The sequence below is a fragment of the Hippopotamus amphibius genome, chromosome 10 (genome assembly GCF_030028045.1).
Source record: "Hippopotamus amphibius kiboko isolate mHipAmp2 chromosome 10, mHipAmp2.hap2, whole genome shotgun sequence".
Classification (NCBI taxonomy): Eukaryota; Metazoa; Chordata; class Mammalia; order Artiodactyla; family Hippopotamidae; genus Hippopotamus; species Hippopotamus amphibius.
In genome coordinates, this window is record NC_080195.1 from 13,947,956 (window position 1) to 13,973,998 (window position 26,043).

At 42.7% G+C, this 26,043-nt stretch overlaps 1 pseudogene; it reads right to left on the reverse strand.

The window, feature by feature from the left end:
- Window positions 1-775: 775 nt before the first annotated feature.
- Window positions 776-2,561, reverse strand: LOC130830583 (N-acetyltransferase ESCO2-like; annotated as a pseudogene).
- Window positions 2,562-26,043: the final 23,482 nt, after the last annotated feature.

Consider the following 26,043-nt stretch of genomic DNA (forward strand, 5'->3'; position numbering starts at 1 on the left):
TTTTTTATATGCCAGAATCACAGCCATAGAATCCCTCCAAAGCCAAGAATTAACTTATTTTGTTCTCTACTGTTTTAAGATATAGGTTTTTTTTTTTCAGTTACAGAGTTTAATTTTAATTGTCTGATAACAAGTGTGCCTTTTATTAATGATTTTTAAAAAGAAAGGTTAAGCTATAGAATTCTGTTATTTACAAAGGATATGGAAATCTTATTTATCATCTTTCCCTGGTACAAATTAGAAATTAAAAATACTTTAAATATACTCTTTCTGAGTTGCTACAACCAAGTACCTGTAAAGTGAAAATTTTGTGTATGAATTTAGGAATTACCTTTAAAAAATGGGGATGGAAATTATTTGCCTGTCTTTAAAGTTTCCTGTTTGCTTCTGATCAGGTATGCAATAATTCTGGCCCAAAATTATGCTTTATAAATGATAAGTGGTGACATTTCTGTGGAAAACCATCTTGCTTTGTCAATGTTCTCACATAGGAGGCAAGTAATTTTCCAGTTATAGCTACATAGACTCATAATTAAGGATTCAGAGTCAGTATACATCATCCAAAGATTTTTTTCCTTTCTTTGTATCCCTGGATAATTTTCAACAAATTTACTCCTGACTTTTCAGTTCATGAGGAATAAAACCGAGGCAGGTTCTGTATATGTGTGTGTATCTTAGTATTTTTATTTTGATATTTGTTAAATAGTTTGTATTTTATGATAATGGGCTGTCTGAACTTATCCACACAGTAACTGTTCTATAGGTGAAACTGACTTTAACTATTAAAATTGTATACAAGGAAATTAGAGGTATTGCAGTACTTCGTTGCAAATTACTTGCAATCTGGTGTTGGGTCAGAAAATGCTATTTCATTAGTGCTGAGAAAACAGCCAAACATGAAGCAATTCCTGAGAGTATCTACCAGTCATCTTGCAATGCGCTTTCTTCTCTTCAATCTGAAGACCCAGATTCTACTTATCCCACAGTCTGCAGATTCTGGCACATCTGAACATTGCCAAACCCTATGACATTCTTTAGAGCTTGAGGATTCTGGACCAGGTGGTTCAGACAGGACACAGAAGGCATGGTTGATGGGCTCTGCAGCTAAACAACCAACTACTTTCTTTTCATCAGAAATAAAGAGAAAAGTTTTGGTTTTGTTTGGATATCTGGGAACAACAGCCTAATTCATTATCAACAAGTTCTTGGACATCTTCAACCTTTCTGATAGCATAACTCGGATCACGTGACAGGACTAACACAATTTTCCCATCCCAAAATTCTACTACGACACGTTCTTTTTTCCAGCCTGCATATTTGATTCCTTCCAGAAATCTGTGATGATGCTGAACATGCTGGAGTTCATCCTCGGGGTTGGAAGCAGTGTAGATCATGCCACAGGACTTACACATGGTGGCTCCGAAATGTTTCTGACCTGCGTCCGTGATGAGCTGGTCTTTTGTTTCTTTACTTGTATCTCTGGCATTGGTACTTTTCTGTTTCAAGAAGTTAGCAGATGTGACGGATCCCACAGAAGACTGTTCTTCAACTAGAGATCTTTTAGTATTGACTGAAGACACAGGGAAGATGGGATAGACATGGGACTCAGGAGGAACTGCCTTGTTCTCACTGAAAGACTCCTCTGAAGGAAAACTCTTTTCATTGGTTTTACATTCCCTTGAAGAAATGATTCTATCTGATGCAATCTTTATTAATTTCTCTTCATTTTTACTTCTTTCACTCAGCAGCTCAACGTTCAGTTCTTTTTCTACTAACAAACACTTTGGCACTTGCCTTGTCTCAAAACCTCTTTCATTGACAGTCTCTACATCAGACTCTTCAGTAACTTCTGATTTATTCTTTTGGGTGCGTCCCAGTAATGGCTTATCTTCCAGGGACAATTTTCTCAGAGAGGGTTTTTTCCTACTAACAAAAAAAGCTGCTCCTCCTTGGAGGGTAACTTGTGGTTTGACTTTTTGGCTTAGAACTCAAGGAGCATTCAGATTATTTTCAGCTGAGTAACAATTATTCTCTTTCTCCACAACTGGCTTATAGGCCACTCGATTTTGCTTGGAATTTTTAGAATTCTTTGACACAGGCTTGATGCACTTATATCTTGGTTTTTTGTTCATCTTCTTGGAGCAGACTGGTTTCCCCTGCATTTTTTCTGTCACACTGGGATACGATTTATCTTCATTATTAGTTTTTAGACAAATGGATCTACTCTCTTTTATCAGTTTTCTCTCCAATGGATTGAGGTACGACTTATCTTTGTTGTAAAAGGAAACAGCAGACACAGCAGATTTAAATGGTGAACCTTGATTTGCAGATGGCAATCTATTTTTAGTTGTTTTGAGTGGACTTGAAATGAAATGGCCTTGTTGAGAGCAATGACTCTTTTCTTCATTTTTATCACTGCTTTGGCAAATGTGCTTTTTATTAGGTGGCGGAAATATATTTTCCATAAAGTCCGAAATTAATTTCTTTGATGGAATTTCTGATAATAGGTTGTCACAGTGCAAAGAATGCTGCTTCCGTGTCCTTGGAGTTAAAGTTGACATCTTCTTAATTGAACTCCTGCCCCTCAGACCTGCGACCTCCCCACCAAGATATAGGTTTTATAATTGTCAAGGTATGGGAAAACCAAGGCATCAGGAAATGAGTGCCAGCGGAAGATGGTTTGTTACTCACAGATCCCAAGAAGAGGGGCACATCCGTAGAGGCTACCAGGAGGACATTCAAGTAGCTCAGGGGGCCAGGGGAGCAAAGGAAAATGTGGGCAAGAGCCTTTCTGTGGCTTCCATGGGAAGGAGCAGGCACGATGAGGTGTGCAGTCTTAGGATGGGCTAGACTGAATATTTTTCATGGGCTCTGGGGCATAGGGGCTGTCCTGAGTTGTCTGGTTATCTCGGGGGTTATTAGTGCAGGAATTAGCCCTGAGTCTGAGAACCCAGTCGAGGAGGAGGTTGGGGTTCTGGGCTCCGGAAGGATTGGTTTGCTTTTTGAAAAGTGAGGCTTTTGAAAAACTGAGGGCGAGTTGTGTATTATCTCTAGGAATTGGTTCGCTCTGGAAGGGGGGTGGGTCAGCAAGGACCCAGATGCAAAGCATCAAAATACAGACAATACAAAAGGTAAAAGCTTCCAATTATAGGATGAAAAGTCCTGGGGATCCAGTGTACAGCATGGTGACGAAAGTCAACACTACTGTATTGTATACTTGAAAGTTGCTTAGGAGAGTAGATTTTAAATGTTCTCACCACCACAACCACAACAAAGAGATAGTAATTATGGGAGGTGAGGGCTGTGTTAACTAGCCTTAATGTTGCATCATTTTTCAATATATACACGTGTCTAATCACCACATTGCACACCCTAAACTTACATAGTGTTATATGTCAATTATATCTCCATAAAGCCGAAAAAATTTTAAAAAATAAGACATGTTCAGTACACCTACGTTCTGCAGTGTCAAATAACACTTGGGGCAATGGAATGTTAATATATAGTCTTCCCAGTTGGAAGGAAAAAGAGAAATATTAGGAAGAGTGTTAATATCAAAAAGTATTATTCACTAAACACTCTTCACATTTTGTAACATGCAGTCTTGCTAATCAAGATCAAACTCTGTTATGGATGGATTTTCTTGCTACAGAGTTTCCCTTGTACACCTCTCTGCATTTGTAAAGTATGAATGCTTCCTACTTTGTGAATGGTTTGAGTGCTTGAGCCCCGTTGAAAGAGTCCTACTGTGCAAACTGTTTTGAAATCCCTGAACTGATCAGCCTAGAAGCTTAGCTAGTTCTGCAGCCTTCTGTGATTCCAGTCCCAAAGTCTTCTTATCAAAGCATCCTTTGCTTCTTTTGCTACCAAAGAAAATTGCATTTAAACCATTTCTGGAGATTTTTAACAGGTGGCAAGCTTCCTCTGGCTCTTCTGGCATTTTGTATAAGTGACCTTTAACCGTCCATTTTCCAGAACGGATGAAACCATAGCTGTGTTAACACAGATAAACAAGTATTTCCTAACTGCCCACTCTGGGAAAATGCTGTGTAAAAAAAAAACCTTGATTTACTAATTTATTTAACATATTTATTGAGTGTTGATTATATGTCAGACACTTTTGCAGGCACTGAGGCTACACTTGTGAACCAAATAGACAAAAGCTCCTTTATGGAGTTTATTTCTTTTTTTTGGGGGGGGGGGGGGGCTGGCAGTAAACAAAGTAAAAATTGATGGGGTGTCAGAGGGTGCTAAGTGCCACAGGGTAAGTGAAGCAGAGGAGAGGAGGCGTGGGGAGACAAGGTCTCTGTGGAGGTGACCTGTTAGCAAAGACTTGAAGGACACATTGCAGAGGATTGTTGGAGATGGGAAAGGAGAGGGGGGAGCTGGAAATATGAGAAGTGGCGCTTAGAACCTGGGATGCTTGAAACAGAGGTTGTGGAGAGACTATATGATAGCGATAAAATCCATTCCCTGACCTGGAAGAGCGTCATGGTCTCCTTAGGGAGATAAGGTTGATTCACATAAAATCACTGGAAACAGGTCACAAAAGATGGATTCCGCTGTATGGTTCACACAAGCACGTGAATGCTGTGTTAAAACACTAAAAGGTGCTTAGCATTCGCCAGAATCATCATTAACCAGATGACAGGCTTGGCAACCCCTAAACTTAGGGCACATTCCCACACTCATCAGCATGACTCTCTCCAAACACTTCCTTGGTGTTTACTACACACAATTTACTCTGCTGAGCGTCAGGAAGTGGCAACGCCAGGCGTGTGAATTTCTTGAGGGAGGATATCTCTTGTGATCTGTCCCTTGTGGGGCGAGGCCTGACTTAAGGCCATGGTGGGATTTAGAGGTGTCTGAGATGACGCCTGGGGAGAGATCTGTGGCTGAAGGAGAATAAGCCAGGGTTGTCACAGATACGTGGTGATGAAGAGAGGGGAGAAGGAGAGTTTAGCTTTCATCAGTTGGTCCCTCAACCTGGATGTACAGGGAGAGATTGTATATAGGGAGAGATTGTGGGAAAGGACAGCTCCTGGTCTGTTGAAGACCCCAAGGAGGGTCAACAGCTCGGGCTCCCTGGGACACAGCTGCCTTGTCACTGTCCTCTTCTGTAACATGGGCAGCAGCCATAGAAGGAAGCCTGGCTTTCGCGGGGCTTTGAGGATAACAGATGTGAACAAGGTTGGGTGTGCAAGGCGGAACCTAGAGGGTGTTGGTGAGAAGCTCCAGGATTCCTGGCAGTAGCGGAGGGAAGCTTTGGGCGTTGCGAGGAGGGGCTGCCTGGAAAGTGTGTGTCTGCAGGAAGCAGGACCAGCAAAACAGGTCATTGGTGTCAGTGGGCTGTGGGAGGAACTCACAAGCCTTGGTGAGCTCTGTAGAAGCCAGCGTCTTACATCAATATATTTCAGTTCATAGCTCAGTGCTGTTTAAGTCATTTGTAATCAATTTTTATTGAATTGAAACAAATTATCAATCTAGTCTCTCTGGAAATTGGTTTAATACACAAGGTAGCAGAAGGGATACAGCTAGAGGGATACAAATATTCAGTTCAGAGGAAGAAGACCTTGAAACTCCAATTATGGGTGAAGACTTCGCCTATAAGATAGAATGTGTGGCCACGTATGGCTTCATCTTGTTGCAGAAGCTTCATAGATCGGTAGTTATTATCTGCTGTCAGCATTGTAACAAGCACCATGAAGCCAGGCAAATTTGGGGATCATTACTTTCCACAGTAAAAACTTTTACAGGCTACTTTTATATCCTCCTGGGAACACTCAATTGTCATGCAGTCATCAGATACATCTTTCCACCTACACACCCATAGAAGCATTTTGAACATCAGTTAAAATACATTATACTTGAGGTATTTTTATGCAGTAGTTTTTTATACAGTATATTTTATGTAATAGTTAATCACAGGAGCGGAGGGGGTTTTTTTTTCTCTCTTCCTTTCCTACCCTTTATAATTTTTTGATGCCTAATAGTGATCTAAGCAATCCATTCACCATTTTCTTTTCTCCAGGAAATGAATCAGGCTGAAAATCTATGAGCCTATGATAACAATTACTCATTGATAGCTTAACACTCAGGAAGAGGACTCTAGGTTTTAAAGTCTTAGTTGGAGCCCCAAAGTAGAGACTGGTTAATGAAAAGAGAGACTGTCCCCTTCCTCCACCCAAACCACACGACCTGGTGTAGAGGCCAATGATCTGCTAGTGCTTGGGACTGGCACATGAGACACTGTCTAGAACTGGCGATTCAAAGCCACATCCCTCACATTTACGGCGTAGGTGCACCCTGTGAAGGGGTGGGATAGATGGAATGCGGGATTCCAATCTTTTCTCTTAGAGGCTGGCAAGATGTGCAGAGAGCAATACTGTGCTCTAGTGGTCAGAGTGAGAATTGGACGTCAAGACCCTTGTTTTCCTGCCGGATACTCTCAGTAACTCCCAGAGCAATCCACTGCTGCAGAAGAGAAGGAAACAATTGATACAATTTACTGGATAAAATCCAGGCCCAAATAATCCTGGTTTTGTATGACTTGTCTGGTTAATGACGACTGCCTGGTCTGATCCAGTCTTTGGGGCAGTGAGCCGTGTATCCATTTTATTCATAATTCAGCCTCTCTAATGGCAAATTCCAGATGTTTCTATCTCCATTAAATATGTATGTAGTTCTTCATCAGTTAAGTGAGGGAATAATGTCTCCTGTCCACCCCATTGGCTTATAATGTTATTATTGAGGAAAATGCATGTATCTGTTATCATTGAAGACAATTCTCTAATTCAATCCTGTGTTTCCGAATTTTCACCTGTAAATACAACATAATAATGAAATATATGTATATATGTATGCATATAAATATACACACACACAAGTAATGAAAACGTAATTTATATTCTATACAATTACCTCCCTTCTAGACCTACTAAGGAAAGTCTGGCCAGGAAAAAAATGCTTTATTGGTGAGTTAAAACTTTGAGAGATGTAAGTTCTTGCCCTTTTATGACTCACATAAAAGGATTTTCTTTAAGGATTGCAGAACCCACATTTTCAGAGCACCCTCACAGTACGGTGCCTTTGTACAACCATTATTATAAGCACGCACATGCTTGCTATGGAAGGAAATGGGCAGTGGAGAGAGTTAGCCCTAAGTAGGTGACAATAATTTCCTACTAAGTGCCACCACCAGCTAATCTTGCTCGAAATCACTTCCAGGTCATTAAAATACCAGGAACGGCATGATCAAAAATAACAGCTTGGATTGCTAAATTTTTCAAAATAACAGCAAAAGAGGTCACAGTGATGCTGAGACAACCAAGAATGAACCAGCTATTAATTTGCATGTGAAATTAAATCTTCACTGTGCAGGGCTCAGCCCACCCACCCCTGCCCAAGTGGAACCTTAGATACCGAGGAATGAGGGCCTCGGTGTGCTAGCGCGTGCAGTGCCAAACTGTCGGATTTTCTACAGCATTTTTTCTTTCCCTTCTGTAGTCTGATACTCTCTCTTTACCAGCTTGTTTCTTTAGTCAGTAGTTAAAGAAAAGGGAAATTTTTCAAATGCAGAAATATTTTCCCCTATTTTTTAGAATACTAAGGTTTATGCCTTCACTATAAATTTCACTCATAGTTCAAAAGTTACTTTTTAGAGTGTATTGTCATCAAGTTGAATATTTTAGAGTACATCCTACAGCTTCCTGAGCACACAGACTCACACACATCGACTGTGCTTTTCTTGCTCTGTGTCGCTCTGCTGTGGAACTTGTGGCCTGAATGTCTTTGTGTGTCTACTGTGCACGGCTTTCAGGAATGATATGCAGATGCCAGTGGAGACAGAGCAATGGAGCTGAGTTTGGAGGCCTCCAGATAGACTCTGCCGGCCGCTCACCCACCTCATGGGACCCCCTGGGCAGCCTAGCTTCCTGTCCTGCCTCCTGTTCCTGTCCTCGTCTGTGTCACCGGCTTCTGATCTTGGATTTGTCCACAGACTGATGGATCACTGTGCTTACGTGCCTGGGAGTTGACATGGTCTGCTCTGCTAATGTTCTGACTAGTGTAGCCTAGGTCCTGTGCTCTCACGCGGGCATCTGACTCTGGCCAGTCCCTGTTTGGCTCCACTGGTCCCATCTTGGCACTGAAATTTCATACTGGGCTGACAGGGGCCCAGAAGGAGAGCTTCAGCGCCTGCATAGCACCACTTTGCTTTTCAGAGCAACGCTGCCATCTCCTTCCAGTGGTCCAGGTAAAGCAATAGCTAGACACCCACCCGCTTGGGGTATAGCAAATCTAGAGGTTCAGAAAAATATAAAGAGGACAAGGGGGAATGATGGCATCCTAGAGACTGGTTTCAAACTTCTGTTTTTTTAAGAAAAACATCCTGTTTTTAATCAAATACAATCTACGAAATTCCCTGTTATTCGTCCGGTTGACCTAAACCTGCTGACCTCACAGAGATGCTGAGTTCACCTGGAGGACGCAGAGCTGACCCACAAGACCTCAAAAAGAGAACTCTGATCCGGGCTAAGCCTGGAATAGAATAAGAATAAGATTAAGGATCGGAATCCCAGTTCCTTATTTGTGAATGAGGAATGGAAGGAACACTCTTCTGTGGCTGCCTCCTCACCTTTTCAGTCTGGAAAACTCTTGCTCAAAATTTCAGAAATAACTCACATAATGACACGTCTTGGGTGCCCGCGAGCCCTGTTTACTCAGGCCCGTGTTCCCACAGTGTTTGCTTCCACTCCTATTATGGTCTCCTCACTCGGCTTCATTACTCTTGTTCGGGTGCACGTGCTTCCTCTGGATTGTGAGTAACTGCAGGGCAAAGACCGTGCCTTATTCATCTTTCTAGCCTCAGCTCTTTATATGGTGACGTGCAAATGGTGGACGCTTAATAAATGCTCCGTGAATTAACAAGGGTTGCTCATCAGAAGCTTTTAGCAGTGCAGGTGCTGTGATCTATGGCCAGGAAGAGAAGCACACTCCAGACCCCAGTGCTGGATCCCTAAACAGAACCTGAGGATTCTGCTTCTGCTTAGGATGTGGAGAGCTTCAAGAAGATCCCCACCCCCACCACTCCCCCTCACTTCAGCGATGAGAAGAGGGCAGTTCATCTGCAAAATCATAACATTTCTGAGCAGGTCAGAAAGCAACCAAGTGAACTCTGTTCTGAAGCATGACAAGCCTGTTGAGGGACGATGGGTGACAAGACCCAGTTTTGGCAGAACTCGGAAGAGGGATGCAGCTGCCCTTAATGCAGCTTGGAGAAACAGCTAAAATTGTCACAAGTTCTTAAAGGCCCAGGGCAGGCTAGTGAGATATTTTGGAATGTCCGGGAGCCTGAGACACAGGGAGCAGGTGCCCTCACGTCTTTCCACCACTGCCCTCCACCGTGGGCACGTGAGAAGGACGGGAGGCAGGGCAGGAAGCAGGCCCAGGCACCATGCTCTGCTTCTGAGGGAGGAGCAGAGGCAGATCTGCTGCCCTTGCGGAGAGGCCGGAAAATGCTCAGGGGCAGCATCCCGCACTGGGTACAAGAGGAAGGAATGTACTTTTTATGGCTGAGTAATATTCCACACCTTCTTTATCCATTCATCTGCTGTTGGGCTCTTGGGTTGCTTCCTATCTTGGCTACTGTAAATAATGCTGCAATGAACATTGGGGTGCATGCATCTTTTTGAGTAAGTGTTTTTGTTTTCTTTGAATACATACCCAGGACTGGAATCACTGGATCATATGGTAACTATATTTTTAGTTTTTTGAGGAACCTCCATACTGTTTTCCATAGTGGCTGTACCAATGTACGTTCCTACCAACAGTCCTGCCAACAGTGCACAAAGGGTTCCCTTTTCTCCACATCCTCGCCAACACTTGTTATTATCTTCTTGATGATAGCCATTCTAACACATGTGAGGTGGGATGTCATGGTTTTGACTTGCATTTCCCTGAAGATGAGTGATTTTGAACATCTTCTCATGCACCTGTTGGCCATCTGTATCTTATCCTTGGAAAAGTCTGTTCAGCTCCTCTGCCCATTTTCTAGTTGCGGGGTTTTTTTTTTTTACATTGCTTTGTAAATCTTACCATTTGAGGCAACATGAATGGACCCAGAGGTACACTGAGTGAAATAAATCACACAGAGAAAAACAAATGCTGTATGATTTCACTTACATGTGGGATTCAAAAGACAAGACAAACACACAAAACAAAACAGAAACAGAACCATAGATACAGAGAAATGTGTAATTTGCCAGAGAGGAGGGTATGGTTGGAGGGATGGACGAAATGGGTGGAGAGAATTAACAGGTACAAACTTCCAGCTATAAAATAAAGTTATGGGGATGTAATGTACAGCTCAGGGAATATAGTCTGTGATACTGGAACAACTTTGCGTGGTGACAGATGGAAACTGTCATTATAGTGGATTATCCTGGTGACGACTTCATAATGTTATAAAAATATCAAATCACTATGTTGTATACCTAAAACTAATATAATATTGTGTGTCAATTATAACTCAATTTAAAAAAAGAAAGGAATTGCCTTGGGGTCATTACCTTGGGGTAGCTCCCATGGGGAAAGAGGCAGGGATGTCTCTCGTGCCAAAGTTGTCGGAAGCTTTGCTGTCCGGAGCAGCAGCTGGGAGAAGTGATAGTGCAGATGTGTCCCTGTGTTCATCTCACTGCCACCACCTGCCTCTCGGCATCCACGACGTGGAGATCGGGCAAAGAGCTTCTGGCCGAGCGATCTGGATGAATCTAAAGCTTCTGCCCCCAGACTGGCTACAGAGCCCACCTCCTCGCTGCCAGCACTGCTCGTTGCCTCTGTGGGGCCACAGTCAGAACTTAGCTATGAGGGAGTCCGGGGAGTTTCATCTGAATTTTTTATTTTTGGGCTCTTCTGCTGCTGCAGTTCAAAGAGGCATTTGTAGCTAGAGTTCAGGAAGGGATTCTGTAAGTGGCTCAGAATAGGAGTCATAAAAGCCAGTCCATAGTATTTATTGCCTCTACCACCCGACTAGATAGACTTTCATCACCCTGTTTTTTTCCTTCTAGTACCCGCGCCCTCAGAACAAAATAAAATACACATGGTTGTTTGTTGATTTTTAGTTGTTCAGTGCCTCCCTGTACCTCTTTCATTTATAAGTTACACGCGTGCAGGGACCCTGTCCCCCTTGTGCTTTGCTATATGCTCACTATAAACCACAGTGCCTAGAATATAGCTGGCCCTCAGTAAATACTGGAGAAAAATCAGCAGACCCTTTGAGGATTAAATAAAAGCAAACGGTGGCCCTGTCCATGCAAAATAGTTACGGGCATGACATTCACAGTCCATTTTCTGAGACTCTCCAGGAAGAAGTACAGCGAGGAGATGAAGATGATGTGTGTCCTCATTCCTTTGATGTAAATGCAGCGATTTTGCTCATAGAATGATTACAATGACTGTGACACCCCTGTCCCCCCCAAGAGGAGAGAGGCCAGATTAGAAGAGTTTCAGGCCTCTGTGCAGGTGGGAGAGGGCCTCCCCGTGTCACTGCCCTAAAAGCGCAGGCCAGTGGCTCTCACCATGTTTGGAAAAGCCTGACCGCCCGCAGAAACTGCAGTGTATCTCCTTCCGGCATGGAGGCGAATTCCTGGAACCCGTGCCAGCTCGCTTTTCACACTGATTCGCCGGCAACAGAAAAGGAAGAAAAAGAAATCCTAGGTCTCAGGGTGCATTTTTTTCATTCTCTTTCTACCGCTTAAAGGAGGCTAAGAGCCTGAGAAGGGATTCGCAGTCCTTGAATAATAGCCAGAAAGGGAGATTAATAAGAAAGGAAGGTATGTGAGTTTCAGAGCGCCGGGGGATTTTTCTGGGTTTTAGTAGGAGAAGAATTTAGGGCTCTGCCTGTGCATCCAGCTTCCTAGTTCTGTCTGTATCCCCCCACCGCTTAGCTCAGGAGCCCCCTCTTGCCCTCCCTTTTCTTTCACCAGAAAGGAACCGCAATCAAGGTCAGTCACAATGTCACAGTGAGGTAGTCTCCCGGCCCTGCCGGGGAGGGGTTAGGGCAGGGACCCTGGCCCAGGCTCTCACCTCAGGCTGCGGGTGGGAGAGTAAAGAGGGCCTGCTTTGCTCCATCTGGCTACCCAGGGGCAGGGGGGATGGTTCTGGTGCCTTGGAGAAACCTGGACTTGGTCCGGAGACATACTCCTTTCAAGTGATGAATCTGTCAGACTTCCATATCTCAGAGAGTCCAAAATGAACAAGCAAACGAGTGTGCAGCAAGTTAATCCGATGGTTCCAAACGTCTCAATAACCATCAGCTTTCTGCATTAGTTCTCTTTTTCCAGTGGGGATTCTCCCTTGTGATCTTCCCGCCTAAAGCTCTGTCATTTGGCCAGGTTAACAACCCTTATGGACTCATTTTTCTCCATATGACATGTGGCGATGTTCTTGAAAAGAAAGTTCCTTATCTCCCTTTATATTAGGGTTGGTTCATAATTAACATGATGTTTTCTGAAATGTATTTTCTGAGCTATTTCCTTTCAGACATTATTTCCATTTCTGGTCCATCTCAGTGGCTGGGCATCCCAGCCTTTGAGGTGAAAGATTTCGGTACTTCAAGGGAAATGTGGATTCCTGCTTGCAGCAATACGCTTTAACTATGGAACTGAAATTTTGTTGCTGTGGGCAGCAGAACAATAAGACCAAAGGCTAGACTTGGAGAGAAGAGAATGAGAAAGAAAAAAGAGTGAGCCAGAGGGAATGGGGGGGGGGGGGGGGGGAGGTGGAGGGAGATGAAGAGAGAGGGGAAAAGAGAGAAAATGAGTTTTATGAATCTCTTACGTATATAAAGAAGCTGGGATCACAGAGCTTCTGCCCTGATGGTAGAGAAGTTACCATGTGCCACGCAAGGCATGGTCAGAGGACCTCTCCCACTTTACTGGAAGAGTGTGGTGGATGCGGGGAGTTTTGAGGGAGGGGAGTGAACAGCTGTGTCTGTTCCCTTGGTGTTGGGAGAGGTGGTGGGAAGAAGAAGAGAGAGGCAATCTGGGAAACTGAGCATCTGCTGAAGGGGGATTTTAAATTAAAAAGTCAGGCTGAACTAAATCTGGGTTCACCGCCCTGCCCCATCATCACCAACCTCAGCAGACTGACACTCCTGAGTGAGATGTGATCAGCTATAGAGACATTGAGAAACCACATTTTCTTTACCCACCTGAGTGCAATGTGGACAGTTTTGCTGCCCAGTCACCCAGTTCAGCTTAGCCAGTGTTGGTGTGTCCACTTTGTTGATGAAGAGTCCTGTGAGAGGCAAAAGGAGATGGTGAAATAACACCCGAAATCATCTTGATGATCAAGTCCTTTCTTTTTACTGTAAGGCACTGAGGCAGGAAACTTGAAAAAAAAGGAAATTGGGCACATCAGTTTTCCCTAACCCCTAATCCCCCACAGAGAGGCAGAGATTTCATCCATCTGAACCCCAGTCAAGCCCAGGTCAGTTCAACATCTTGAGTTATTTTCAGCCATGGTTGGTGTTGAAATTAACTTCCAGGCCCAAGATGCAGCCACTCCTACCCGGGTACCACATTGGCAAACCGAGCTGTAGATCACTTTTGTGTCCCTGTAGATGCTCCGTGTGACCAGAAACGCAGTCTACTCAGGCAGCCAGTCCCCAACTGCCAAGGTGACTCTGGGCTCTATACTTACTTGCTATTCCTTATTCATCTTCTGTTTAATCTTCCATTTTCCTTATTCTCTAACCTATAAAAGGGTCCTGCCTTCTGCCGCATTTTATGGTTCTGTGGACACTTGAGAATAGATACTGGCCATTTCATGAAGTGTTAAAGTTTGTTTCTATCACCTAAATTGTCTTCTGTAATCATTTTTGGCCTCTGAAAGACCTGCTTTGAAAGAGCAGATGATCAACATCAGTTTCTATTTTTTGAGAATCCTCAGACTTATATCAACCAGTAGAACAATCAGCCTTTCTCTTATAACTGACTTCTTGGCTGTGACCTGCAGACTGCTGTATAGACAAGAAGATACTCAAGAAAACAAGAGCAGGAAACCCAAAAAGGTGACTGACATACCCTGAAGGAAATTAAACCAACTACCTAAAGGAGAGGTCCTAGTACCTCTAATAACATAAATATGTGGTGAAGAAAGCAGAGGAAATTGTCTGTACTTGAACAGGCAAAAACCAGCTAACCAACCAAACAAAAACCCTCAAACCTATCATTTCTTTTAAATAAATGTTATTTCATTCATTAAAACAGTACCTATATGCATGCAGATTACTACGTGCATAGGCTGGGCTGCACCCTGCAGGCCTGCAAGCTCTGTGCTTGCCCAGCTCAAGACCAAAGAAAGAGCCCAGAGTCAGTGACACAGGCATGAATGGTTTGACAGATGCGGGAGTGGGGTGGGGGGTTAGGGAGGTTACCAGTTATAGAGGGAATTGACAATTGAAACCAGCAGAGGAGCACGGCCCTCACTGCCCCTTGGATGAACTATCACAGTGGAGATAGTTCTGATCTAAAGATTAGAGCAGTCGCTAGCTGGGGGCGGGGCAGGTATGTAGGCAGTTACTGATTAGGCTCTATGAGTGAGAGGGAAGGTCAGTCAAGTGAATAGGGTGTAGGTGAGGCAGGGACTGGTCGAGCAAGGGATGTACACAGGGCAAGAGGGCAGCCCTCCTGAGTGCCTGACCATACAACCTACAAGCATTATTATTTATTCAGTGTACATATTATCCTTTTGTTTTTAAGCGTTTGTTTGGGTTTTTTGTTTTTGGGGGTTTTTTTGCTTTTTTTTCTTTTTTAGATTTTTTTTTTTTACGTGGACCTTTTTTTTTTTTAAGTTTTTATTGAATTGGTTACAATATTGCTTCTGTTTTATGTTTTGGTGTTTTGGCCATGAGGCACGTGGGATCTTAGCTTCCCGACCAGGGATCAAACCCACAACCCCTACATTGGAAGGCGAAGTCTTAACCGCTGGACCACCAGGGAAGCCCCAATAACTCTTAATGCACATGTGGATTCCCAGTCCCCTGCTGTAGCACTGTGGTTCATCCCATTCTCACGTCCCACCCCCAGAGGTAGGGAAATACTTCTACAGACTTAGGATGATTCTTAAAAAAAAAAAACCAACATTTCCAGCTATTTTTCCTAATTAACATCTAAACATCTACCCGTTTATGTTATTACAAGTAGAATTAAATTCTTATGAAACGCTTAGTGGTGTGAAAAAACTGTTATTTTTTACACACATCAACTTTTTGATAAATAATTCTTAAAATATACAATTACCTATCACGATCTTAGTCATTCTTAGTTTTAAATATAAAGAAGTAAATATGCTTTTGTACACACTCGTGGATGTTTTAATGGACTGGCACATGATGGGAGAAAATTTTCTCCTGATATTTAATATAAATAATGGGAAACAGGTAGAGAAAATTATTCCTCTATGTTGCAGAACATCAGTTATCTGTTGGTAACGGCTGGGAATTGCCCAGGTGGAGGTGAGCAGCAGGCTCCTGTAATGTTTTCATTTGCATCTAAGACTGTTGACCCATGGATCATCCTCTGAAGAATTAAAGCTAATTCACTCCCTATGCTTACCTGATACTCCCCAACGAACCAAGCTACCAGTTCAGTTTTATTTTTACAAACTTAGCACTCAGGTTCAAATTTCATTTGCAAGCTGAGATGAATCCAAATCTGCCATTTCAAAAAATATCTCCATCTATTTTAGTGAGCAGAAATCTAAGGCACATAAGCCAGAGATAAATGTGGAAAACAAAATACCGAAACACTAGCAATTAAAATGACACAGCAGGGAAGCAATGGGAGAGCAACAGGAAAGATTACACGAATGAATTAACTTGAAAGGGAGGAATTTGAGCGAGGGCCCTACATTCAATTACTGGCAAAAGACGATTAAATGATCAGGACAAGCAGAGAGAATGGGAGGTGGGGGTCAGGTGGGGAGAGAACAGGAAAGCAAGTGTTAGAGACAGAGGAGGTCAAGGGTGCTAGTCCTTCATCCACTTAGCAGTCCCTTCATTGACTGAACAACTGCTTATTTAGAATAAACTTTGCGGAAGGTTGTGTGAGAGATGACATACAGGGAACAGAAGGGAAGAAAAAAGGGATAAACTTGTCTTGACCAAGAACTATGAGCTCTTTAAATGGGGAAAGTGACAGTAGTATAATCTGATTTAATTCATCTGCCACAGGAGGGAACTGATGAAAAGTTGTGCTCTTCTAGGCAGGGATGTCGATAAGAGAAATGAAGTTGTAGAAAAAAGGAGCGCTATACAGGGAAGGCTGGGGAAAAAAATGGGAGGGGGCAACCCCTGTGATACCGACAGGTAGGCTCACTGTTGAGCCTGACCCAGTGAAGGGGCAGAGAAGGATGCTGAAGACAGAGGTTGGCCACAGCCACATTCCAGCCTTCCAGATTTAGAAGACAAGCAGCCCAAGATGATGTCCACATGTCAAGCAAATGTGGACATCGGTCCCCTGAGTTTCCATAGACATAAGACAGTCGTCCCTGTGCATCTTTCACTTACATCTGGACAGCCAGCAGGAAAACCCTCTCCTTTTTCTACCCCTGCAAGGGAGCCCCAATCTTGAGGCTGCGGCAGGTCCAAACAAGGAAAACAAGAAAACAGAGAAGAGGAAAGAGGGGACAGAGCAAACTCAAGTGTCTAAGTACTCAAATCTCTGAGTCCCCTATTCAGTCGCCGAATTTTAAAATGAAATTCAAGTTTGCCAGTATTTAGAATTTTCACATAAATGGAAAAAAAAAATTGATCTCTTTGCTCCATCTAGCGTTGCATCTTGAAATGGCATGCTCCTTGATGCCTCTCACAACCCAAAGGAACTGCAGTGTTACACAACCACAGAACCGGAAGTTGAATGAGGGACACAGCAGGACGGGCCTCTTCTGCTGCATAACCCTGAGAAAAGCTCCAAAGCAGAAGATCAGGCGTTCCCAGCACCAGATGACTTTCCTCCACGGTATCCAAGGAAATCCCCCAAATCTAAGGCAAGGCAGTAATCGTGACCCAGTTACTGACTTGGCAGTTCAGGTACAGGACACGACTCTGGCTCCCACTGCAATAAGAATAAACATAGCCTAGGATGTAACCTCTACAGGTGAACTTGAACATCAGCAACTACATCATAGACTATAGAGATTTATATGTAATTCTAGAAGGAAGGAAGAAAGGGAGGAGATAGAGTGTATCATACCTATATATACAACCATATCTGGTAAAAATAAATGATTACATTAAGCAAAATACGGAGTCATAAGGGTATTTAATCGTAATAAGCATATTGCTAAAAAGTATTGAATAGGAAGGTAAAATTATCACGGAGAGATACTAACGATAGTTATGATCATTCATTGTATATTTACTACATGCCAGACGTGTACATACACTATTTCATTTAATCCTCACAATAGTCCTCTAAGGTAGCGTCACCATAACTGTTATTCAGATGTAGAAATTAAGACTACCCAGGGTCACCCGTAATCATTGACTGACGGAGCTGTGATGTGAACCTCAGTCTTTCGGATTACAAAACTCTGATTTTCACTGCTGTGCTGTGCTGCCTTTCTGTCAGAAATGCTTTACATTCTTGTCTAAGTATAAATCTGAAAAGTCAACTTCCTCCTTATCTGTCTCCTATTTCCTTAATCTATTTCCCATCATTTTTGTTAGACTAGTTTAAAACTATATCCAGAAGTGACCATTTGATGTTGTGAAAAGTGCAACGCAGCTGAAATGATCATTTAAAAATTGGAACACACCCAAATTGTGAGGCAAAGGAAGAGGAGTTTCATAACTTTGTACGGCATTTACGAATGCCAAAGTGCAGGTCCCTGCATCTGAGTGGCTGGCAGTACCAGGAACTAACATTATCAACACATCGACTGTGTGAGAGGCAGGTACTTTACAAACGAGTCTTTTCTCCAGAAATCTTGGCTCAGTGACTTCATGAAGCAACAGCAGATCTGCAGCCTCAGCACAGAAGGGGAGATTGTCAGATTCTCTCCTTGCTCAGCACAGTAGCCAGTTCCTAAGGATCTTGTGTACCTTTTGCTACGCCTCATCAAGAACTTTCCAAAAATATAAACCAAAAAAATGGGAGAAATGTTCTCTCACGTTGCTTTTGACTGGTTCACGAGCCCTCTTTCAATGGTCAAGTTAATTACATTCTTGCCGAGAATTTTGTTCTGTACAAGGACTAACCATTCCATAATGTTCTGGGTCATTAAACTGCTCAAATTTGGAACAAAGAAGCATTTTCTCTGTGAATGGATGTAAAAGAGTGTTGGGCCAAAGTAGCCTTTTTTTAAGGTCTCCAGAGCATCCTAGAATAGTTTGATTTAGGACTAAGGTATGTTTATTGCTAAAGTATTTAAACTTAGTAGTAGAACTATTATAGCAGTGAAATGTTAAAAGATTTCATCTACCTCTTCTAAAACTTTATAGTTGATTTATCTGATACTTTAAGGATAGAGACATTGGTAAATTCAAGTTAGCAAGAAAACAAAGGTTTATCTCTTTAATATTACTGGGTTTATATGAGGGGGAATTTTAGGGATCTGGCTGCATGTAAACTTCCACATCCATAAGCTGAAAGTTTACTTAGGTTTGTCAAATGCCACAGCCCTCTAATTTCTTCTTCGGGGTTGCTGATATGATGCTGTTGATAACTTATCTTCACCCTCTGATACTTTGCCAACTAGTTTTGTTTTTGATGCAGTCCATGGTTTTGGGGATTTGCTATCTAATTGCTGTATCTGCTTTTAATGTGATGATTCAGGGAGATTCAAAGACTATCTCCTACCACTGCCGTATCTTCCAAGCCTGTGCATCTTAATATTCACTCTTTATTATAAAAACAGAACACGGACATGATAAAAATTTAAACAACATAAGAGAGTTTACTATGACAATTAAATCCTTTTTCCTTCCCACACATACCTGGAGTTTTCCCACCCCAACTCTCTGGAAGTAACTATTATTCACACAGTCTTATGGAACTATCTAGACCTTTTCTAAGAATATAAAAGAATATAATTTAGAGATGTAGGTCCTTTTTTCTCTTTTTACACAAATGGAGTCATGCATTATTTTGCAATTTGCCTATATCATTTAACAACATAACTTGAAAATCTTTCTAAAATGGTAAATATATATCTATATACACACACACACACCTCGTTTTTAACTGCTCTGCAAGTATTCTGTTTATTGAGTTAGCAAATATTATTGACCAACCCCCTATTGGCACAGTGAAAGTTTTTAACATAATATTTTAATCATTTTGGAGAGTATATTTAGGAACCAAGTTCCCTGAATGAAAGTAAAGAGTATGGAGTGAAAAAGCCTTTCTAAGCAAGACACAAAATTCCAACACTGTGAGCAGATGGATAAATATTATACGAAACTTATTCATGGCCTAAAACAACACTCAAAAAGAAAAAATTGAAAAACAACAAACCAGGCAAACATGACAGGGTGTATGACAAAAAGTTAATTTTCTTAATATTAAAAGACTTACAAGGGAGTTCCCTGACGGTCCAGTGGGTAGGACTTGGCGCTTTCTCTACTGGGGGCCCAGGTTCAATTCCTTTTGGGGAAACTAAAATCCCATAAGCCGAGCAGTGCCACACCTCCCACCCCGCCCCCAAAAAAAACCAAAAAACAAAAACAAACAAAAACTTGCAAGTAATATGAAAAAAATATATAAACAGCGGAAAAACTGGAAAGAGACAATCAGATACTTTGGTGAAAAACAAATACAAATAAATAAATATGAAAAAAGCTCAGCTTCACTCATAACATGAGTGAAGGAGAAGTGGCAAAAGCGGGCATCCTTGTCTTGTTCGCAGTATTAGGGGAGACCCTTTCAGTCTTTCATCACTGCGTACGATGTTAGCTGTGGGGTTTTCATAACAGCTTTTATTATGCTGAGGAAGTTTCCTCTATTCCTAGTTTGCTGATGTCATACAGTTTTGGTTTGTTTTGTGTTTTCTAACATTGTCTTGACCCTGTTTTGAGGTCCTGGCTTGAAGCTGGTCAATCGTTCTTGAGCAATTGATTAAGTCCACACCCCAGCCACTTCCCTTATTGGGCTTTCACACAAAGGCCACTATACATCTGCCCTAATTGCCCCCGGGGTTAGTTAGGTACCAGACCAGTAGGGACAGATTCCACTGGAATTATTCAAATGAGTCAATCCGCAGGGAGCCATGAAAAACCAGCTGAGCCCACCCAGCTGCCCTACATACATTGTGCCCACAGCCTAGCCTGCTGCTACCCTGTCCCCAGCTGCAACTCCCTGTGCGGGCCTGCCTGGCAGCCTTCTCCTGTTTGGAGCTGCCTTCTATTTGAGTGTTATTGTGTCCTACTTCACCATCAAAAGAATCTTTAAATCTTATAAAACAATCGGCGCTGTCAGCAGGATGGCGTGGACAGGACCGACCGTAGACTCTTGAATAGCTTTGTGAAGGGGCTGCTCTTGTCTTACTAATTGGTTCCCTGCTCCCGTGAGAGCCACTTAGGTCAGCATCTGTACCTCTGATGAACTTGCACTTTAACCTTGCAGCTTGCTGCTGTGTCTGCCGGTGATTGCCACATCTCTCCTTATGCTGATATCCTGGACCAGGGAGTATTTAAAACGAACAGTCCTAACTGGCTACACGGGGCTGCTAGATACTAGCTCAGGTAGGGCCCACTTTAGGGCAGCAGGCGTGCGGGGCCCTCAGCTGCACTGTCCCGTCCGGGGTGGGGTGTTCTGTGCTTCGGGTCACAGCCTGTGTTTGGCAGAGGCTGGTTCCAGGGCCCTTCTCGTCTTCAGCATCGGTGTTTCGTTATTATTACTTGGCGCAGAACCTTGATGCGTCCCTGTGTTTCCTGTGCGCCCTGTGGAGAAAGGTTGGCTGGGCTCGCTCACGGTAGAGAATCCACACCCCAGTCTCGGTGTCGATGTTGCTCAGGTGGCGCTCTGCCCCCTGCACCTGTCCTCCTTGCACTGCATGCCTTGTCTCTCTCCAGCCAACATGCTCCCCACGCTCTTGGGGGGATCAGGAGATGCATCCTTGGAGACCAGTAGCCCAAGGCTTAATCCAAAGGGGGCCCTTGGGCCAAGGACACCAATATCTTATTCCTGTACTGGACTCCCCTCTCCAGAACACCTACCTGAGTTACTCAATTGCTTAAATAGTGCAAAACCCTGAGCCAGTATGCTTGGGCTTCAGTAAGTGCTGCCTGTATCAACATGCAAAAGGACTGGTATTTGGGACAAGGGGACTAACGGTGCTGTCCCGAGGTCAGGCTGCCGTAGCCCTCGAAGTGCAAACCCCAGCCCCTGGGAGGTGGACTAGGAACCCTGGGAAAGACAGCCAGCTGCCCGTGAGGTGGGTGACTCGCCCTTCCCCGCCTGTGTTCATTTAGAAGGTTCTCCAGTGAGTTATCAGACAAGGACAGAAACTAAGAACTGAGACTTTTAAGCAGCTAGAAGCACCCGACCAGAAAAAAAAAAAAAAAAAGAATACAGAGGGATGAAATATTTAATTTTATATTTTTATATATTATACAAAATGTATATATTATCTAAGTATATAAATTTAAGTTAAAACAAAGGTCCATAATCTGACCCATTGGAATCCAAAATTTTCTTTAAAAATTTATATAACAAGGGCTTCCTAGGTGGTGCAGTGGTTAAGAATCCGCCTGCCAATGCAGGAGACACGGGTTCGATCCCTGCTCCAGGAAGATCCCACATGCCGTGGTACAACTAAGCCCGTGCGCCACAACTATTGAGCCCATGTGCCACAGCTACTGAAACCCACATGCCTAGAGCCCGTGCTCCACAACAAGAGAAGCCACGGCAATGAGGAGCCCACACACCACAACGAAGAGTAGCCCCCACTCACCGCAACTAAAAGAAAGCCTGCGCACAGCAAAAAAGACCCAACACAGCCAATAAAATAAATACATTTATAAAAAAAAAATCTCTGCTTCTTTAAAAAAAAATTTATATAACAAAAAGATGAAATGATGCTGATTGGCTTTTGTGCCTCTGCAACATAGGTTGCAGAGGTTGAGTCAAAAATTATCCACACTCTGGCTGTAGAATTTATAGAAGTTTTAATATAACCAGAGTGCAGATAATTTTGACTCACCCTCGTATTTGCTAAAATACGCCAATTGACAGAGCTTCAAGGCGTAGTCAGTATCGGGGCTCGAGTCATAACTGTTGGCCACATCTGGGGATCCCACCAAATTTAAGCATGGTAGTCTTTATAATCTCAGGAAAACAACTAACTATAAAATAGAGAAAAAAATAATTATACCTTGCCTAAATATTCCGTGGTCATAGTACCCTTTGCCCTGAAATATCCCACGGTAACATAGACATTCAGCACAAGGAGTAATACATTGAAATCAAATTATGTTTTTGGCATTTACAAATCAACTTGACAAAACAGCGCTCCACAGATCCCAGTTAAAGTAGTTAATATGGCCCAATGTAAGTTAAAACAGGACCTTCAATGATTGAGACTTATTACGTGAGACCTAATTAGTGAATGAGTGATTGTCCTCACTGCTTCTACACTTTTTAAAAATGTTCTTAAACCTGGAACGAATAAACGATGCCTCATGGTGGGTTACTGCAACCTTTATGCTGTGGGCCATCTGTGAAGTCCCCCATACCAAGTACCCAATATTATTAAATTACTAACTCCATACATCCCATCAACAACCAGGGAATACTCGTTATTATAGATGTGGCTAATATATTCTACTCAGTGCCTATTTCAACAGTTTCTCAGCTATAGTTTGCCTTCATCTCCAGAGGGACACCGGGCACCTTTCTCTGGCTACCTGTAGCTATCTCCACATTTGACCATCACACATTATCTTTGGGGACAAGATCTGACTTGCATCCATCTTTCTCCAGGAGCACAAATATGACATTACATTGATGACAGCCTCTTCAGAAGAGATTCATTTGACATTCTCTTAAGGGCATACAAGTCCAATATCATGTAGTAATTTTGGGGTTCTGGAATCAACATATTCCTTCCTCCAGACCCCTTGGTTACTTGGGGAGCCCCTTGGGATTAAATGAGTGAATAACATTGGGAGTTTGTGTATTGTACAGATGGAATTGCCACCATCATATGGGATGGCGCTCATTCAAGTATGGATGCTTTCCATCTCTTAACTAAGATGTCCCTCATAAGGGATGGGACCCAAGGGTCAGCACTGTTGGCCAAGGTTCAGGCAATAATCTTAGCACAGGATGCTCTGGTCAGCAAATGCTTCCATCTGCACATTTTTACAAACTCTTGGGTCATTGCCTAAGTTGTACCTTTCAGAGCAAAGAGGTCTTAGAATCTCTTGCCCCCTAGATATTCAAAATATGAGTCAAAGTCACATGCCTTCAAATTCTACGAGGGGCTCAACCTTGTTATGATACCATATGGTCACAAAAACATAACCTACATCAACCTGAGTGAGTATCTACGTGGGCAGGATACCCTGGTCCCACATCCAAGACAGCATTGCCCTGGCCCAGGAGCTGGTTGCTAAAGATAACATTACTGGGCTTCCCTGGTGGCACAGTGGTTAAGAATCTGCCTGCCAATGCAGGGGACATGGATTCGAGCCCTGGACCGGGAAGATCCCACATGCCGCAGAGCAACTAAGCCTGTGCGCCACAACTACTGAGCCTAAGTGCCACAAGTACTGAAGCCTGTGTGCCTACAGCCGGTGCTCTGCAATAAGAGAAGCCACCGCAGTGAGAAGCCTGTGCACCACAATGGAGAGTAACTCCCACTCACCACAACTAGAGAAAGCCCGCGTACAGCAAGACTCAACACAGCCAATAAATAAATAAATTAATTAATTTATATATATATATATGTGTATATATATAAAGATAACATTGCTCCCCACAGCAGAGATAACTTCATCCCAGACTCTCAGATCATTGCCATGGCTACCTCTGTAAAGTGCCCACGCGGGACATTGATTGCTTTTCTTCCTTTAATACTAGAGATGCTGTTACACTTCCTGAGCTCACTGTCTGCTCACTGCATGATCTTGGTGTACACCTTGCTCGCTGCCAAAACCCTTGCACTCCCATGACCAAAGGGAAATCTTACAGCAGTTACTATTATCTGTGCCATTCTAAAAATAAATGAAAACTATTAGCCTCCCCCTCGCCTCCCCGGGGAGAGGCCTCCCACTTTCCGGTGCCTTCTCTTACTCCCTCTCCCAGCTTTCCACCATGACCCCCCACTCTGCATCCTGGCCATGACTACCACAACCATCCCCTCCCTTTGCTTATAAACAGATACCATGAACCTTTACATATACCTTCCTAAATGGTTAATTTATACCCTCCAACAATGTAACTCCCAGACCTCCCACCATGACCCAAGAAATACACCAAGACATTATTGTCACAAAAAATACAACTCATATTTTAACACACTTTTCAACTCTAACCAAGATATTTTTAGAGACCCCAGAAATTTCAGGTCTGTTTTCTTGGCTGATACTGTATAAATGAGGAACTTGGTGACGGGCTGGCCACCAAGACTCCTTGCACTTCTTTTCTTACTTTCTACTCTCATGATAAATTGTTTTCTACTCAGTTTAGGGCAAATTATGCCCAATCTCTAGAACCGTCCTCTATTCTTGTATTTAGGACCCTCAAATATCCCCAAAAAACTGAACTCAAAACTAATGTCAAGACATCAAGGGGTCAATTATAATATAGTTTTTAAAATGCTCTCTTGACCCAGTGTTGAGGCCCTGGCCAGGGGTGGGTCAGCTCCTCTTCTTGAAGAACTTACTCACTCACTTGCCTTGTGGACCTTTCACATTCCAGGCCACTGTACCACAGGTACTTTAAACAGAAAGAAATGCTACCATTTCTTTTGAAATGATATTGATGTTAAAGTGTACACTCAACTCTTATATAGGCCTATTTCTAGGTAAAGTAAAGAATAAGATTAACATTTTATACAGGCTGTAAACTCTAGCTTACAGCTTTCTGAATTTCATTAGGTTTATATACTTTTTCTCCAAATCTTTAGCCTAGTAAACTTCCGTCTCCCCACCTTCCTTCTGCTTTTACTTCTCGTTTTTCAGGACCAGTTCTCATATTCTTATTATAACTCATCCCAGACAGGGATACAGCTTCCTCTTAGAAGAAAAGCAAGAAGCAAGTTCAAAAGCAATTGCCTGTCCTTTCAACACTGGACAGTCTCTTTAATTTCCTGTGTTGATTCAAAATTTGCATTATAAAATGCAGATCTACCTGCATGGGCATTAAACTCTCACCAATGAACAGTTCCGTCTGATTACAGTAAATTATTAGCTGCTTTTGATACTTTGAACTTCCTTCTGTTAAGTGTGATTGCTTCATGGCTTTGTGTGACATTTATGACTCCATTCACTGGATGCCCAGTAGGCATCAGCTCATTCAAAGTTAATTAGGATATTTAAAGTGTAGGATGATATAATATTGCATATCAACTATACTCCAATTTAAAAGAAAGGAAAAAAGTAAGAGTAACAAGGGCAAATGCTCTTAACAGCAGATTTTGATTTAAAATCGAGCTGCCCCTCCTCACATAGATAGGGGTCGCACCACAAGAGTTATTTATCTAAATCATGATTCTGTAGAACAATTCTAGGAGGCCAATTTACTCATAATAAATACTGGAAAAATGTCCAAATTGAAAATAAATAAATAAAAAATAGATAGATAGAAAGTGTAGGATGATAGTGAAGTTGGGTCTGGAATTTTATTTTATTTTGTTTTATTTATTTTTTGCTGCACCACACGGCACGTGGGATCTTAGTTCCCTGACCAGGGATCAAACCTGTTCCCCCTCTGCAGTGGAAGGGTGGAGTATTAACCACTGGACCTGGAATTTTATTTTTTGTATTAATAAATTAATATCAAATTTAAGGCATGGAGTTTGAAGGGCTCTTCACCA